Genomic DNA, 16,279 nt, shown 5'->3' on the forward strand with positions numbered 1-16,279 from the left:
AATCTACAAATTTGAATATCTTGTGTTGGAAGAAGCCAGAACACCTGGAGAAAACCCACATGGTCACAGGGAGAACATACAAACTATACAGGCAACACATGTTGTCAGGATTGAACCCAGGTCTCTGTCGCTGTGAGGCAGCAACTCTACCACTGTGCTGCCCAATCTTTCCCCCAAACACTGAAACCCAAGAGAGGTTTTGAAACAGGGGCCTTACCTTAAAGTAATCTCCAGAAAGACGAGATCCCGAGAGCTGACAAAGATGTACAAAACAGTCAAATGAATACACCACAAATATTAAACTCTACTTTCCCTGTAACAGGAGCCAACTACAATTACTTTAACCTGGGAACATGGTTCTGTCCAAAGACAAAGTGCTGGAGGCATTCAGCAGTTCAGGCACAATTTGCCTGACTGCAAGTGGAATGGACAGAGGGCACCTCAGGTCAGCAACTTTCCTCAGACTAATGAAAGGGAGTCAAAAGAGGCAGAGGCACGCAGGACAAAGCCAGCAAGTAAATAGGTGGCACACGCGAGGCGTGATTAGCATACGGATGGAGTGAATGCCAAAGGCTCAAGGTGAAAGGGACCAAATGCCAAATAAGGAGAATACTGAAATATAAAACTAGGAGAGATATGGGTGGAAGGGAGAGAGGGAAATGTGGGACTATTGTTTGAGAGATGAGTGTACAGTGGAAGGGAAAGGACCAGTGTTAGTTAGTTGACCTGTTAATTAGCACACCAGGGTGTTTGGGGAGTGAAGGGAAGTACACTCATCTCCCATCTCCTTGTCTCATATTGCCCTTTTACCTTTTCACCCCACCTCCCTCCGGCTTTACATTTCACAGCTCTTGTCCTTATCCAACACGTTTTATCACTTTCACCCTTTGTTACTTACTCCACCCGTCTGCCCATCACCCACTCACCTGTATCCACCCATCGCCTGTCAGGCACTGCCCCACCCCCACCTCATTTCCAGCTTTCTCCCGCATTTCAGTCTGAAGGCTCCCACAACCTGATTAGTCATCCGACCATTTCTTCAGATACTGCCTGACCCACCAAGTTCTTCCAGCACTGTTATTTATGCTCAAGATTCCAGCGCCCCGAATTGAAAGAACCATGAATAAAAAAATTATTAGAGATAGTGTGGAAACATGCCGTCTGGCCCACGGAGTCTGCACAATCCAGCGATCACCCCATACACTAGCACTGTCCTACACACTAGAGACAGTTTACTAAAACCAATTATCCTACAAATCTCTGAGCCAGCCTACATATGCTGCCTGACCCATCGAGTTCCTCCAACTCTGCTTTTATTGCTAAAGATCCAGCATCCTGAATTATAAAACCCTTGACCAAAAATAAAAAAGAAACCCCATTGTTAATGTTTCAAAAACTTATCCCACTGAAACCAAAAGAGGGGTTGAAATAGGGGCCTTACCTTCACACCATCTCCATGAAGATCAAATACAGATAGACTGGATAACATTGCAGGAACATTACAGGGCGTGCAGCAGTTCACAATGTCAGAGGAAACCCGACCGCAACAGACCAGACTCTACTTTAACCGACAAAAACATTAAATGAGACTTGTGTATCAGGAGAACAGCAATGGGGAAGAAGTTTATTCCATCTTACGCCAAAATTTGGCAGAACGGGAAGAGACAGTCTAACCCCAGCAGACACTTCCAACAACACAGGTCCAGTCCTTGAAGATCCTGGGTGGAAACAAACACAAATTATTCAGAGCAAACAGATTTCAGCAACGCAGACACTCGCCAAACCAAATATACATTTAGACCAACTCTAAAGAACCACAGTAGGGTGAATGGAAGGTCAAGCTTGGTAAATTATAATAAGACCCAAGAGCAAAACTCACTTTCCCCTGGATAACTTTAACCAAGAAATAACTAAGTCAGAAACAGTGCTGGAGGTACTCAGTGGGTCAGGCACCATCTGCCTGACTGCAAAGGAATGGACGGATGTTTCAGATCAGGACCTTTCTTTAGAGTGATGGAGTTGGGAGAAAGCTGGAAAGAGATGGAGCAGGACAAAGCCTGGTGAGCGATGCTGGATACAGTTGGGGACTGATTAGCAGAAAGGGGAGTAGTGACAAAGGCTAGAGGTGAAGAGGAGACAAGTGTCAGACAAGAAGAGGTGTGACATGCAAAGCCAGAGGGAGGGGTCTGGGAAAGAGGGGAATGTGAGACAGGGATGAGCGTACATTAGAATGGAAAGCAGTAGGGTGACCGGAGTGTTGAGCGAGGTGCACACCAGGGCGGAGAGTGTAGGGAAAGAGGGGGTGTCCCTTCATTAGTACACTCATCCCCAAATCACATTCCCTTTTATCCCTTCGTGTCCCATTACACCCACATACCCATACCATTACACCCGGATACCCGTCCCATTACACCCGGATACCCGTCCCATTACACCCGCTTACATCGCTCCAGCGTTACATTTCACACCTCTGGAATGTTTTGTCACCTTTTCACCTCTAGCCTTTGTCCTTTTCTCCACCATCTGCCCATCATCCCCTCCTTTATCCACCCATCACTTGCCAAGTTTTGCCCCATTTCCCTTTTCCAACCATCTCCCACTACGCCAGTCTGAAGGCTTCCAAGCTGATAAGTCATCTGTCCATTTCCTCTACAGATGCTGCCTTACCCGCCGAATTCTACCAGCACTGTTCCATGGCATGGCCAAAGTCCAGATAAATCCTTGTTAGGATGAAGGCCAAGACAATGAGGAAGAACTCAGAGAGTCGGACAGTCCTGGGTGAGAGGTTTCTAGTCCTCAAGGTAAAAACACTTGGACATGTGGACAATGCCTGGAGGTGTATCTCCAACCAGGACCATCGTTGCTCTGCAGTCAGGACACCTACAGGTTGGACCAATATTAAGGTAGTTGAATATATTTAGACTACCTTAAGAGTTTAAGGTCTGAAGAGTCCCAACCCAGAATTACCAATCCATGTTCCCCAGCGATGTTGCTGCACCCATCGAGTTGCTCCAGCACTGACACAATTTACAAGCACAGCAACACCCCAGTTACATCAAATACCCATTATATTTCACAAGTGTTCTCACAACCTTGTTGCTCGATGCCTTACTCTTCACGTGGACATTTAAACGTTAGATATAAACAAACATTCAGTGGTGTCCAGATGGTTAAAAATATCTGGAAAACCCCAGCCCCCCAGAGCTTCAGTCAAAAATATTAAACTCTACTTTCCCTGTAACAGGAGCCAACTACAATTACTTTAACCAGGGAACATGGCTCTGTCCAAAGACAAAGTGCTGGAGCATTCAGCAGTTCAGGCACAATCTGCCTGACTGCAAGTGGAATGGACAGATGCCATCTCAGGTCAGCAACCTTCCTCAGACTGATGAAAGAAAGTGAAAAGAGGCAGAGTCACGCAGGACAAAGACAGCAAGTAAATAGGTGGTACACGCGAGGAGTGAGTGCCAAAGGCTCAAGGTGAAAGGGACAAAATGCCAAATAAGGAGAGAACGGAAATACGAAACTAGGAGATATGAGTGGAAGGCAAAGAGGGAATATGGGACTGTTTGAAAGATGAGCATACAAGAAAGGACTATTTAGTTGTTATTACTATTTAGTTGTATTTAATTATTATTATTTAGTTATTACTTAGTTATTACTATTTAGTTATTATTATTATTATTTAATTATTACTTAGTTAATGAAGGAAGTATGCTCATCTCTCAACTCCTTGTCCATATTTCCCTTTTACCTTCCAAACCAACTGGTTTTACATTTCACAGTTCTTGTCCTTATCCAACATGTTTTATCACTTTCACCTTCAGCCTTTGGCACTTACTCCATCCATTTGCCCATCACCCACTCACCTGTAATCCACCCATCACCTGTCAGGCAGTGCCCAACCCCCACCTCATTTCCAGCTCTCTCCCGTTTTTCAGACTGAGAGCTCCCGACCCGATTAGTCATCTGTCCATTTCTTCAGAGGTTGTCAAACCCACCAAGTTCCTCCAGCACTGTGTACTTACTCACGATTCAAGCATGGGGTGGCTCGTGTTGCAAAAAAAATATGTTTGCAACACGAGGAATTTCATTTACCAGACACTCATACCAATAAAAAGCAACAGAACACAACGTTCAAACTCTTCCCTTCTTTGGCCTCCCACGGTCTGGAGCCTCGAGCCTTCCGTTGACGGCATGACCTTGTCTCCCGCAACCAGCAGTCGGGCCGTCCGTGTCGCGGGGTCCTGCATCGGAGGGTTGAATCCCTGCTCACTCTGTGTCTAGTCGAACCTTTTGCGTTCTTTGGAGAATCCCGACATCGGTGTCTATCGGACACTGCGAGCTCCTCAATGTTGAAGAAACAAATTTGGAAAATCCATCAATTATTTAACGCATTTGTTCCATTCAACTGAAGAGGGTTAGACATAGGTACCTTATCTCCTATGACATCCATAAAGACCAAATGCAGGAAGGCTTGATGCTGAAAAATCAAATTAACATAACATTTTAATGTTTGAAATGTTCCAACGTCCTTCTCTACAATTAGACAAAGTGCAGGAGTAACTCAGTGGGTCGGACAGTCCTGGGTGAGAAGATTCTAGTCCTCAAGGTAAAAACACTTGGACATGTGGACAATGCCTGGAGATGTATCTACAACCAGGACCATCGTTGCTCTGCAGTCAGGACTCCTACAGGTTGGACCAATATTAAGGTAGTTGAATATATTTAGACTACCTTAAGAGTTTAAGGTCTGAAGAGTCCCAACCCAGAATTACCAATCCATGTTCTCCAGCGATGTTGCTGCACCCATCGAGTTGCTCCAGCACTGAAACAATTTACAAGCACAGCAACACCCCAGTTACCCCACTAAATACACATTAAATTTCACAAGTGTTCTCACAACCTTGTTGCTCGGTGCCTTACTCTTCACGTGGACATTTAAAACGTTAGATATAAACAAACATTCAGTGGTGTCCAGATGGTTAAAAATACCTGGAAAATCCCAACCCCCCAGAGCTTCAGTCAAAAATATTAAACTCTACTTTCCCTGTAACAGGAGCCAACTACAACCAGGGAACATGGCTCTGTCTAAAGACAAAGTGCTGGAGCATTCAGCAGTTCAGGCACAATTTGTCTGACTGCAAGTGGAATGGACAGATGACATCTCAGGTCAGCAACCTTCCTCAGACTGATGAAAGAGAGTGAAAAGAGGCAGAGGCACGCAGGACAAAGACAGCAAATAAATAGGTGAGGCGTGATTAGCATATGGATGGAGTGAGTGCCAAAGGCTCAGTGTGAAAGGGACAAAATGCCAAATAAGGAGCGAACGGAAATATGAAACTAGGAGAGATAAGGGTGGAAGGAATAGAGGGAATATGGGACTGTTTGAGAGATGAGCGTACAATGAAGGACTTGTTAGTTGTTATTACTTAGTTATTTCTATTTAGTTATTATTATTACTTAGTTATTATTATTATTACTTAATTATTATTATTACTTGGTTATTATTATTATCATTACTATTTAGTTATTATTATTACTTAGTTCATGAAGGGAAGTATGCTCATCTCTCAACTGTCCCATATTTCCCTTTTAACTTCCAACCTCACCTGGTTTTACATTTCACAGTTCTTTTCCTTATCCAACATGTTTTAACACTTCCACCTTCAGCCTTTGGCACTTACTCCATCCATTTGTCCATCACCCACTCACCTGTAATCCACCCATCACCTGTCAGGCAGTACCCAACCACCACCTCATTTCCAGCTCTCCCCGTATTTCAGACTGAGAGCTCCTGACCCGATTAGTCAATGGTCCATTCCTTCAGAGGTTGTCAAACCCACCAAGTTCCTCCAGCACTGTGTATTTGCTCACGATTCAAGCATGGGGTGGTTCGTGTTGCAAAAAAAGTATGTTTGCAACACGAGGAATTTCATTTACCATACACTCATACCAATAAAAAGCAACAGAACACAACGTTCAAACTCTTCCCTTCTTTGGTCTCCCGCGGTCTGGGGCCTCGAGCCTTCCGTTGTCGGCATGATCTTGTCTCCCGTAGCCGGCGGTCGGGCCGTCCGTGTCGGGGGACCTGCATCGGGGGGTTCAATCCCATCTCACTCGGGGTCTAGTCGAACCTTTTGCGTTCTTTGGAGCTTCCCGACATCGTTCTGTACCAGAGACTGCGAGCTCCTCGATGTTGAAGAAACAAATTAGGAAAAGCCATCAATAATTTAACACATTTATCCCATTAAACTGAAGAGGTTTAGAAATATGTTCCTATGGCATCCATAAAGACCAAATCCAGGAAGACAGGATGCTGAAAAATCAAATTAAAATAACTTTTTAATGTCTGAAATGTTCCAACATCCTACTCTACAATTAGACAAAGTGCAGGAGTAACTCAGTAGGTCGGACAGTCCTGGGTGAGAAGATTCTAGTCCTCAAGGTAAAAACACTTGGACATGTGGGCAATGCCTGGAGATGTATATCCAACCAGGACCATTGTTGCTCTGCAGTCAGGACTCCTACAGGTTGGACCAATATTAAGGTAGTCCAATACATTTAGACTAAAATTCTTAAGGGTCTGAAGAGTCCCAATCCAGAATTACCAATTCATATTCTCCAGTGATGTTGCTGGACCCATCGAGTTGCTCCAGCACTGACTTGCAATTTATAAGCACAGCAACACCCCAGTTACCCCATCAAATACACATTAAATTTCACAAGTGTTCTCCCAACCTTGTTGCCCGAAGCAGTACTCTACACATGGACATTGAAACGTTATATATAAACAAACATTCAGTTGTGCCCAGGTGGTTAAAATTACCTGCAAAAACCCAAACCCCCCAGAGCTTCAGTCAAAAATAGCCAAGCCAGGGTGGAAAGGCCAAGTGCAGAGCTAAGGAGCGGCAAGGACGAGAGTAGAACCGAGAGTACTGAAGAAATGGATTGTATCAATGTAGATACATCCAAATGTATGGCGAGACAACGACATGGAGTAACTCAGTGGCTCAGGCGGTATCTCTGGTGAGAAGGAACAGGTGACGTTTCGGGTCAAGACCATCATTCAGACTCCGTAACGTTCAACGTGCTTGCTATTCAAAAAATATATCTGCACCTTAAAAATATCAATTGACAGCCCCCACAGCCCTCTGTAGCTATGAATTCCACAGATTCACTGCCCTCTGACTAAAGAAATTCCTCACTGTGCAGTATGCGGTGCAATGCAGTAATCAGCCGGTCAGGCAGCATCTCCACAGAACATGGATATGTGACATTTCAGAACAGGATACTTCTTCACATTGTATTAAAATAAATACATTAAGACCAACTAAAGTGTGGAAACAGGCCCTCTGGCCCACTACGTCAGCACAATCATAGAAACATAGAAAATAGGTGCAGGAGTAGGCCATTCGGCCCTTCGAGTCTGCACCACCAATCAATATGATCATCCAACTCAGTATCCTGTACCTACCTTCTCTCCATACCTCCTGATACCTTTAGCCACAAGGGCCACATCTAACCCTCTTAAATATTGCCAATGAACTGGCCTCAATTACCTTCTGTGGCAGAGAATTCCAGAGATTCACCACTCTGTGTGAAAAATCTAGCAATCACCCCGTACGCTAGCACTATCCTACACAACAGGAACAGTATACTAAAACCAACTAATCTACAAATCTGAATGTCTTATGTTGGAAGAAGCCAGAACACCTGGAGAAAACCCACATGGTCACAGGGAGAACATACAAACTATACAGACAACACATGTTGTCAGGATTGAACCCAGGTCTCAGTCGCTGTGAGGCAGCAACTCTAACTCTGTGCTGCCCAATCATTCCCCCAAACACTGAAACCCAAGAGAGGTTTGGAAACAGGGGCCTTACCTTAAAGTAATCTCCAGAAAGACGAGATCCCGAGAGCTGACAAAGATGTACAAAACAGTCAAATGAATACACCACAAATATTAAACTCTACTTTCTCTGTAACAGGAGCCAACTACAAGTACTTTAACCTGGGAACATGGCTCTGTCCAAAGACAAAGTTCTGGAGGCATTCAGCAGTTCAGGCACAATCTGCCTGACTGCAAGTGGAATGGACAGAGGGCACCTCAGGTCAGCAACTTTCCTCAGACTAATGAAAGGGAGTGAAAAGAGGCAGAGCCACGCAGGACAAAGCCAGCAAGTAAATAGGTGGTACACGCGAGGCGTGATTAGCATATGGATGGAGTGAATGCCAAAGGCTCAAGGTGAAAGGGACCAAATGCCAAATAAGGAGAATACTGAAATATAAAACTAGGAGAGAAATGGGTAGAAGGGAGAGAGGGAAATATGGGACTACTGTTTGAGAGATGAGTGTACAGTGGAAGGGAAAGGACCAGTGTTAGTTAGTTGATCTGTTAATTAGCACACCAGGGTGTTTGGGGAGTGAAGGGAAGTACACTCATCTCCCATCTCCTTGTCTTATATTGCCCTTTTACCTTTTCACCCCACCTCCCTCTGGCTTTACATTTCACAGCTCTTGTCCTTATCCAACACGTTTTTATCACTTTCACCCTTTGTTACTTACTCCACCCGTCTGCCCATCACCCACTCACCTGTCTCCACCCATCACTTGCCAAGTTTTGCCCCATTTCCCTTTTCCAACCATTTCCCACTGAGTCAGTCTGAAGGCTTCCAAGCTGATAAGTCACCTGTCTATTTCCTCTACAGATGCTGCCTGACCCGCAAAATTCTGCCAGTACTATATTTGTTCCATGGCATGGCCAAAGTCCAGATAAATCCCTGTTAGGATGAAGGCCAAGACAATGAGGAAGTTTGGATCCTAATGAAGGCAAGTGGATTTGGACAAGAGTAATGATTTCATGGGCTAGACTCAAGTGGACGTTCCCCAGTCAAGACCTCAGATTGGACGAGTCTTCAGGACACCGTATCCTCAAGCACAAGTGCACACCACACAAAGCCCAGAGACAGAAGGCAGCGCCATCCAGTCAAGTGTTGACAGGAGAAGGTGATCACTGGTATCATGCTGGCAGAGGGGAATCCACCACATTGGCATGTGGAACCAATATCTCACCCCCATACATCCCCCCACCCCCCATACATCTCCCTCACTGTCCCCACCCCCCATACATCCCCCTCACTGTCCCCACCCTGGAAGGTGATCACCGGTATCATGCTGGCGGAGGGGAATCCACCACATTGGCATGTGGAACCAATATCTCACCCCCATATATCTCCCTCACTGTCTGCACCCTGACCAACAGCCCCAGGTACAGGCAGAAACTCACTACTAAATGAGACACAAGTACATACCAGTGGTTCCTGTTAAACTCCTTCAAGTAGGCCCAGACCACAACTTTAGTGAATAAACCCTAATGAGTGGGAGAGGCAATGTAATCTTTAAACTAAAGTGGCCCCAAGCTGAGACAGGCTGAGCCCAATTAGAGAAAACAATTGTTAATCTTTCCCAAACCTTCATCCACACTGAAGCCCGAGAAGGTTCTAAACAGGGGCCTTACCTTTGTACCAACTCCATAACCATATTCACATAGAACAAGTTATATACAAAACCAATGTCACATTAGTGATTTGAAGTCTGCCGACATCCTCCTTCACACTGGACACCCAGAGAGGAAGAGATTCCAATTGAAATTAAATGTCATGAGAAACAGGATCAGCCATTGAAAGGATTGTAGTGAACCCTACAGGGTAGCAGAATACATTGACTACTGTAATTCACTGGCACAGCAACATGCCAGCTTTGTTGAAGGGCAGCACAGTGGCACAGTGGTAGAGTTGTTACCTTACAGCGCCAGAGACACGAGTTCTGTACGGAGTTTGCACGTTCTCCCAGTGACCAAGTGGGTTTTCTCAGAGATTGTCACTTTCCTCCCACTATCCAAAGATGTGCAGGTTTGTAGGTTAATTGACTTGGTATAAATGTAACATTGTCCCTAGTGTGTGTAGGATAGTGTTAATGTGCGGGGATCGCTGGTCGGAGCGAACTCGGTGGGCTAAAGGGCCCGTTTCCGCGCTGTGTCCCTGAATGTGAAACTTACCATGTCACATGAAGTGTTCTCCCCGACACTGCCCCTGATACCGTACCCTTTACCATGGACATTGAAACCCTGTGCACAAACAGAAACAAGCATACAGGCAGTTCAAATATCTGGAGAAACACACCATGACAAACCAGATACTACTTTAATTGACAAAGAAATACTTTGAATTAAATGAGACGTACAAATAAAGGAACAGGAGTGAAGTTTGGCCCAGTTTATGCAACATTTGGCAGAATGGGAGAGACAGTCTAACGCTGGCAGACTTTTCCAGCGTCAGAGGACCCAGTCTTTGAAGATCCTGGGTGGAAATGAACACTAATTGGTCACACCTTTAGAAAGGAGCAGAGAGGAGAAGAAATGGATTCTGGCAACAGACACAAACATACTAAACCAAATAGATTTAGACCAATTCCAAACAAAGCTACAGTTGGGCGAATGGAAGGAGCAAGATTACTTAATTGTAATGATTTAAACACAAGTGTCATCAACATTAAACTACTTTCCCTGCAACAGGAGGTAACTAGGATTACTTTAACCAGGGGATGTAACATGGTCTAAAACAAAGTGCTGGAGCTACTCAGTGGATCAGGCACCATCTGCCAGCCTGCAAAGGGAATGGACAGATGTTTCAGGTTGGGATTCTTCTTCAGACTGATGGAGTAGGGCAGATAAAGTGGAAGTGAAACTAACACTAATTGGTCACCTTCACAAAAGAGCAGAGAGGAGAGGAAATTGATTCTGGCAACAAACACACTCAAACCAAATGTAGATTTGGACCAATTCCAAAACTACAGTAGGGTGAATGACAGGATTGATAATTTGTAATGAGACTTCAAGTGTCATCAACATCAAACTACTTTCCCTGCAACAGCAGCCAACTAGGATTACTTTAACCAGGGAATGTAACCTGGTCCAAAACAAAGTGCTGGAAGTACTTGGCAGATCAGGCACCATTTACCCGACCACAAAGGGAATGGACAGATGATGTTGTTTCCTGTTGGGACCCTTTCAGACTGATAGAGTCGGGCAGAGAAAGTGGGAAAGAGGTGGGAGCAGGACAAAGCCTTTTATGTGATTAGTGGATACAAGGGAGAGGGTGATGGGTTGTGACATTGGCTAGGGGTAACAAGGAGACAAAAGGTGCAACAGATGAGAAGAGTGAAATGTAAAGCTGGAGGGAGGGATACAGGTGGAAGGGGGTAGAGTGAAATATGAGACTGGTTTGGGAGGTGAGCATAGAGAGCGAAGGAGCAGAGTGACCAAGGTGTCGAGGGAAGTGATGTTCACACCAGGGTGGGGGTGCAGGGAAATAGAGGGTTCCCATCACCAGGTGGGGGTGCATGGAAAGAAGGGGTTCCCCTGGGTGCAGGGAAAGAGGGGGTTCCCATCACCAGTATGTTGATTCCCCACCTCCATGCCACATTTCCATTTTAGCCCTTCCCATGTACCTCTCTCTTCATCCTCCACATCTCTACCCTTCTTATCCAACATGTTTTATCACTTTCACCTTTGGCCTTTGTCACTTATTCCATCCATCTGCCAATCACCCATCCCCACATGCCAGGCTTTGTCCCACCCCCACTTTCCATCTTTATCCCCCCTACTCCAGTCTGTAGGTTTCCAACCCAAAATGCCATATGTCTATTTCCCCCACAGATGCTGCCTGACCCTCAGAGTTCCTCCAGCATTTCTGCCCAACATTCCAGCACCCTGAAATACAAGGAATGTGACCTCAAAGCAATTAGGAAAAGACATTGTTAATCTTTCTCAAAGATTTATCCTCATTGAAACCACAAGAGGGTCTAAACAAGGGCCTTATCTTTATATCATCTCCACAAAGACTAGTTTAGATAGAGTTGGTAATAACAAAAAACGATCACTTTAATGATTGAAATCTCCTGATATCCTTGATCACATCCTCTATCACAAGCAGTACTTGGAACAGCAAGTTGACAAAGCCCATCTATCACAAACCATAGAAAACTGAGGACATGAGAAGATCTCCAAAGACCTTGGCTCATCAACCAGAAACAAGTAGAGTAACTGCAGAGGGAGAAACAGCAGCAGGTGAGAAGATTCTACATTCACCTCAAAATATCAAACACTGGTTGGACAGGGCCTGGAAAAATAACTCTAGGCCCAATGTTTCAAGGTCAGTTTATCGTCACATGTACCAATTAAGGTCCAGTGAAATTCAAATGTGTCTGCAGTAGTGAATCCTACAGGGTAGAAGAATACATTGACTATTTTCATAATCAAACTGGCACAGCAACATGCCAGCAATATCAAAGACAACACTTCACACAAACAGTGAACTCCCCGACTGAGTTGTCCACCAAAGCTGTACTCTTTAATATGGGCATCCTGCCTGCCACTGAGTTAATCCAGAACTCTGTGAAACGTCACCTATCCATGTTCTCTACAGATGCTGCCCGACTTGCTGAGTTATTCCAGCACTATGTCTTTTTTTTTAATGTAAACCAGCAACTGTAGTTCCTTGATTTTCAACCCAAATCTTCCCTGGTTTCAGGGCTTTTACAAACTTTGGCATCTGTACAATGGGTGCATTGCATGGAAAGGAAACAGGCCACGGAGCAATAAAGAACCATTTTGCAGTAAAATGAATAATTATATCTAATTTGTAGACAGCAACTCCCAAGGTGGAGTGAATTCATATAACAGGTTACTCCAATTTGTGGTCAACACTCCCACCGCGTGGTGATCAACTGCACTGCAGGCTCATCTGATATGTGGACTAAGTGCTGGTTTGACTTGGCAGCAACAATTCTTGGCTATATCCTCATAAATCATGTCTGCATCCTTTCAAAGGGTCTCCAAACATTGGAGACAGATATAGGATCAGCCCTTTGGGGAATTTTACACATCCTTACTCCAATTCACAGCAGACTAATTGTTCCAAGTCACTGGGTTCACAGTAAGAATGCCCCTCAGGTCCCTTCAACCCAATATTCTACATTAACCCTGCATCTGTTCTACCTCCTTGTTCCACATTGTGCTTCAATCATTAACACTGATCAGCATTTTATTGCATATAGACATAAATTGCTGGAATAACTCACCGGGTCAAGCAGCATCTGTGGAGAACATGGACAGGTGACGTTTCACAGAGTGCTGGAGTAACTCAGCGGGTCAGGCAGCATCTGTGGAGAACATGGATAGGTGACATTTCACAGAGTGCTGGAGTAACTCGGCATCTGTGGAGAACATGGATAGGTGATGTTTCACAGAGTGCTGGAGTAACTCAGCAGGTCAGGCAGCATCTGTGAAGGAGAAGGATGGATGATATTTTGGGCAAGAACCTTTTGTTCCATCTCAAAATCTCTTGTTTCTCCAGAGATGCTGCCTGACCCACTCAGTTACTCCAGCAATGTGTCTATCTTTGGTATAAACCAGCATCTGCAGTTCTTTGCTTCTACGTTTTACATCACCAGGATTCAATTTCAGTTGTGATAAGGTTAGGGTATCATCACTTTAGTAAAGATACATCCTTTTATTCTGACACTGTGCCCTCTGGTCTGAGACTCTCCCACTGGTGGAAACATCCTTTTAGTTCTGAGATACAGCACAGAAACAGCACAATTCCAGTTGCACCAGAAAAAGTAATTAAAAACCCTGGACACTTCAAATGACAACAATTGAAAGGAAAAGTCAGCAGAAATACTCAAAGAAGCAAACACAATTCAGGAGGGAGCGATAGTGTTCTCACCTACCTCATGCCCCGGAGATGTAGATCCACATCAGACATGAGAGATTCCCCGTCTCTACCCTGCGCCCTTATTAGATTCAAGAGAGTGTATTGTCATGTGTCCCAGATAGGACAATGAAATTCTTACTTTGCTTCAGCACAACAGAATATAGAAGGCATGAATACAGAACAGATCAGTGTGTCTATATACCATTGTATAAATATATACACACATGAATAAATAAAACAGATAAAGCACAAATAAACACATAATGGGATATTAACGTTCAGAGTTTTGTTTGAGTTGAGTTCAATAGCCTGGTGGCTCTGGGGAAGAAGCTGTTTCTGAACCTGGACGTTGCAGTCTTCAGGCTCCTGTACCTTCCACCTGAAGATAGCGGGGAGATGAGTGTGTGGCCAGGATGATGTGGGTCCTTGATGATGCTGCCAGCTTTTGAGGCAGCGACTGCAATAGATCCCCTCGATGGTAGGGAGGTCAGAGCCAATGATGGACTGGGCAGTGTTTACTACTTTTTGTAGTCTTTTCCATTCCTGGGCACTCAAGTTGCCGAACCAAGCCACGATGCAACCGGTCAGCATGCTCTCTACTGTGCACCTGTAGAAGTTAGAGAGAGTACTCCTTGACAACCCGACTCTCCGTAAACTTCTCAGGAAGTAGAGGCGCTGATGTGCTTTCTTTATGATTGCATCAGTCTTCTCGGACCAGGAGAGATCTTCAGAGATGAGCACACCAAGGAATTTGAAGCTCTTGACCCTTTCCACCATTGACCCATTGATATAAACGGGGGGGGTGGGTCCCCATCCTACCTCTTCCAACGTCCACAATCAGTTCCTTGATTTTGCTGGTGTTGAGGGCCAGGTTATTGTGCTGGCACCATATGGACAGTCAGTCGATCGCTCTTCTATACTCTGACTCGTCCCCATCAGATTACAAGGGGAGACTCCCTGTCTCTACCCCAAGGACTGCTTACAATGGGAGACTCCCTGTCTCTACCCTGTGCACGGCTTCCATCCACAGCCCAGGACCACTGCTCCTCACGACAGCCCGGGACCACTGCTCCCATCCATAGCCCGGGACCACTGCTCCCATCCACAGCCCGGGACCACTGCTTCCCATCCACAGCCCAGGCCCACTGCTCCCACCCATTCACAGCCCAGGACAACTGCACTCAGGCACTCCCTCAACTCCCCTTTTTACACACAGGAGCTGACAAATTCCTAATCAGCTCCAATCAAGCCAATTACCACATTATCCCTTCGCCCACCAGTGGCCACTCAATGTTTGTTGCACAAATGATTACCACCTGGTGCAGTAGTTGTTGGGGGACAATCATTGCACTCTGTTGATTAATTGCGCTTTGCACAAAGTGGCTGCTTGCATTTCTTTAAGTCAGAGACGACCATAACACACAGAATCAGAATTAGGCCATTCAGTCCATCGAGTTTACCCCATCATTCAATCATGGCTAATCTATCTCTCCCTCCTAACCCCATTCTCCTGCCTTCCCCCCATAACCCCTGACACCCGCATTAATCAACAATCTATCTATCTATCTCTGCCTGCAGTAGCCATTTAGCCTGTCACTGATGATGGCATGTGCCTTTAAATTTTAAACTGCCCGTTGTATTGTTGGTGGGATTTATGATGTGTTTTTGGGCGTGTTTGGAGCTTAGATGCTTGTGCAGAAGTTTAGTTTTTAGGTTAGTTTGGAGAGACGATGGGGAAGGTTAACCCTTCCATCATGCGGGATCATGCGGGGTCCATGGGAGATCTAAAGGAGATCATGCCAGTGTTAGGGAGACATGAGGAGTTTTCTAATGTCTAAAGTAATAAGCTGGAGTTCGATGAAGATTGTAGTAACGAGTCGGAAGAAACTTGGATGTATCTCACTGTTTTCTAGCAACAATAAAGCATTTATTCATCAAAAGACTGTTTTTAAGCCATATCTGAGGAGAAGCCCTAAAGGTCTCTGTGAGTGAGCTTGCGTGCGTTTAGAAGACACCCCCTTCAACCAATCTCATCCAAATAGCGGCGAGGGTGCTAATTACCTGAAAGATATGAAAATCTGCCGCTACATTAAGTAGAAGGAAACCTCCGGCAGGGGTTAAATACCAGTCCCACAGAGTGGGACAGAAGATTAAATCGAAGCAGGACGACCAGGCTAAGATCTCGGAGAGGCACAGCCAAAGAAGACTGGTTCCAGTCGTGGAACTGAAGGAAAATACAAGTCCCAGAGATAAAGACAAAAGATTGGCTAAGATTCTCAGAGAGGCTTTAGCCAGAAGAAAGTGGTTCAAGAGGAACTAGATTTCAGCCAGAAAGGGCCTTGTTCTCTACATTATAAGTATGTTATTGTTTTGAAAGAAATGTTGACAAATCAAAGCCAGAGCAACTGGCAGAGAATTTTGTTCGATTCATTTAAAGACTTGGCAATCTGCCAAGTCCTCTTTAAAATCATGGAATTAGAAGATGAAGGCAGAGCTAT

At 45.0% G+C, this 16,279-nt stretch overlaps 1 long non-coding RNA gene across 1 annotated transcript; it reads right to left on the reverse strand.

Moving 5' to 3' along the window:
* Nucleotides 1-1,665: 1,665 nt before the first annotated feature.
* LOC116981589 lies at nt 1,666-13,972 on the reverse strand. Its single transcript, XR_004414230.1, has 3 exons — nt 13,798-13,972; nt 10,064-10,132; nt 1,666-1,718 (listed from the first exon to the last, which is right to left on the reverse strand). It is a non-coding gene; the product is annotated as an uncharacterized LOC116981589 (long non-coding RNA).
* Between the last annotated feature and the right edge of the window lie 2,307 nt (nt 13,973-16,279).

Source organism: Amblyraja radiata, chromosome 15 (genome assembly GCF_010909765.2).
Source record: "Amblyraja radiata isolate CabotCenter1 chromosome 15, sAmbRad1.1.pri, whole genome shotgun sequence".
In the NCBI taxonomy this organism is placed as follows: domain Eukaryota; kingdom Metazoa; phylum Chordata; class Chondrichthyes; order Rajiformes; family Rajidae; genus Amblyraja; species Amblyraja radiata.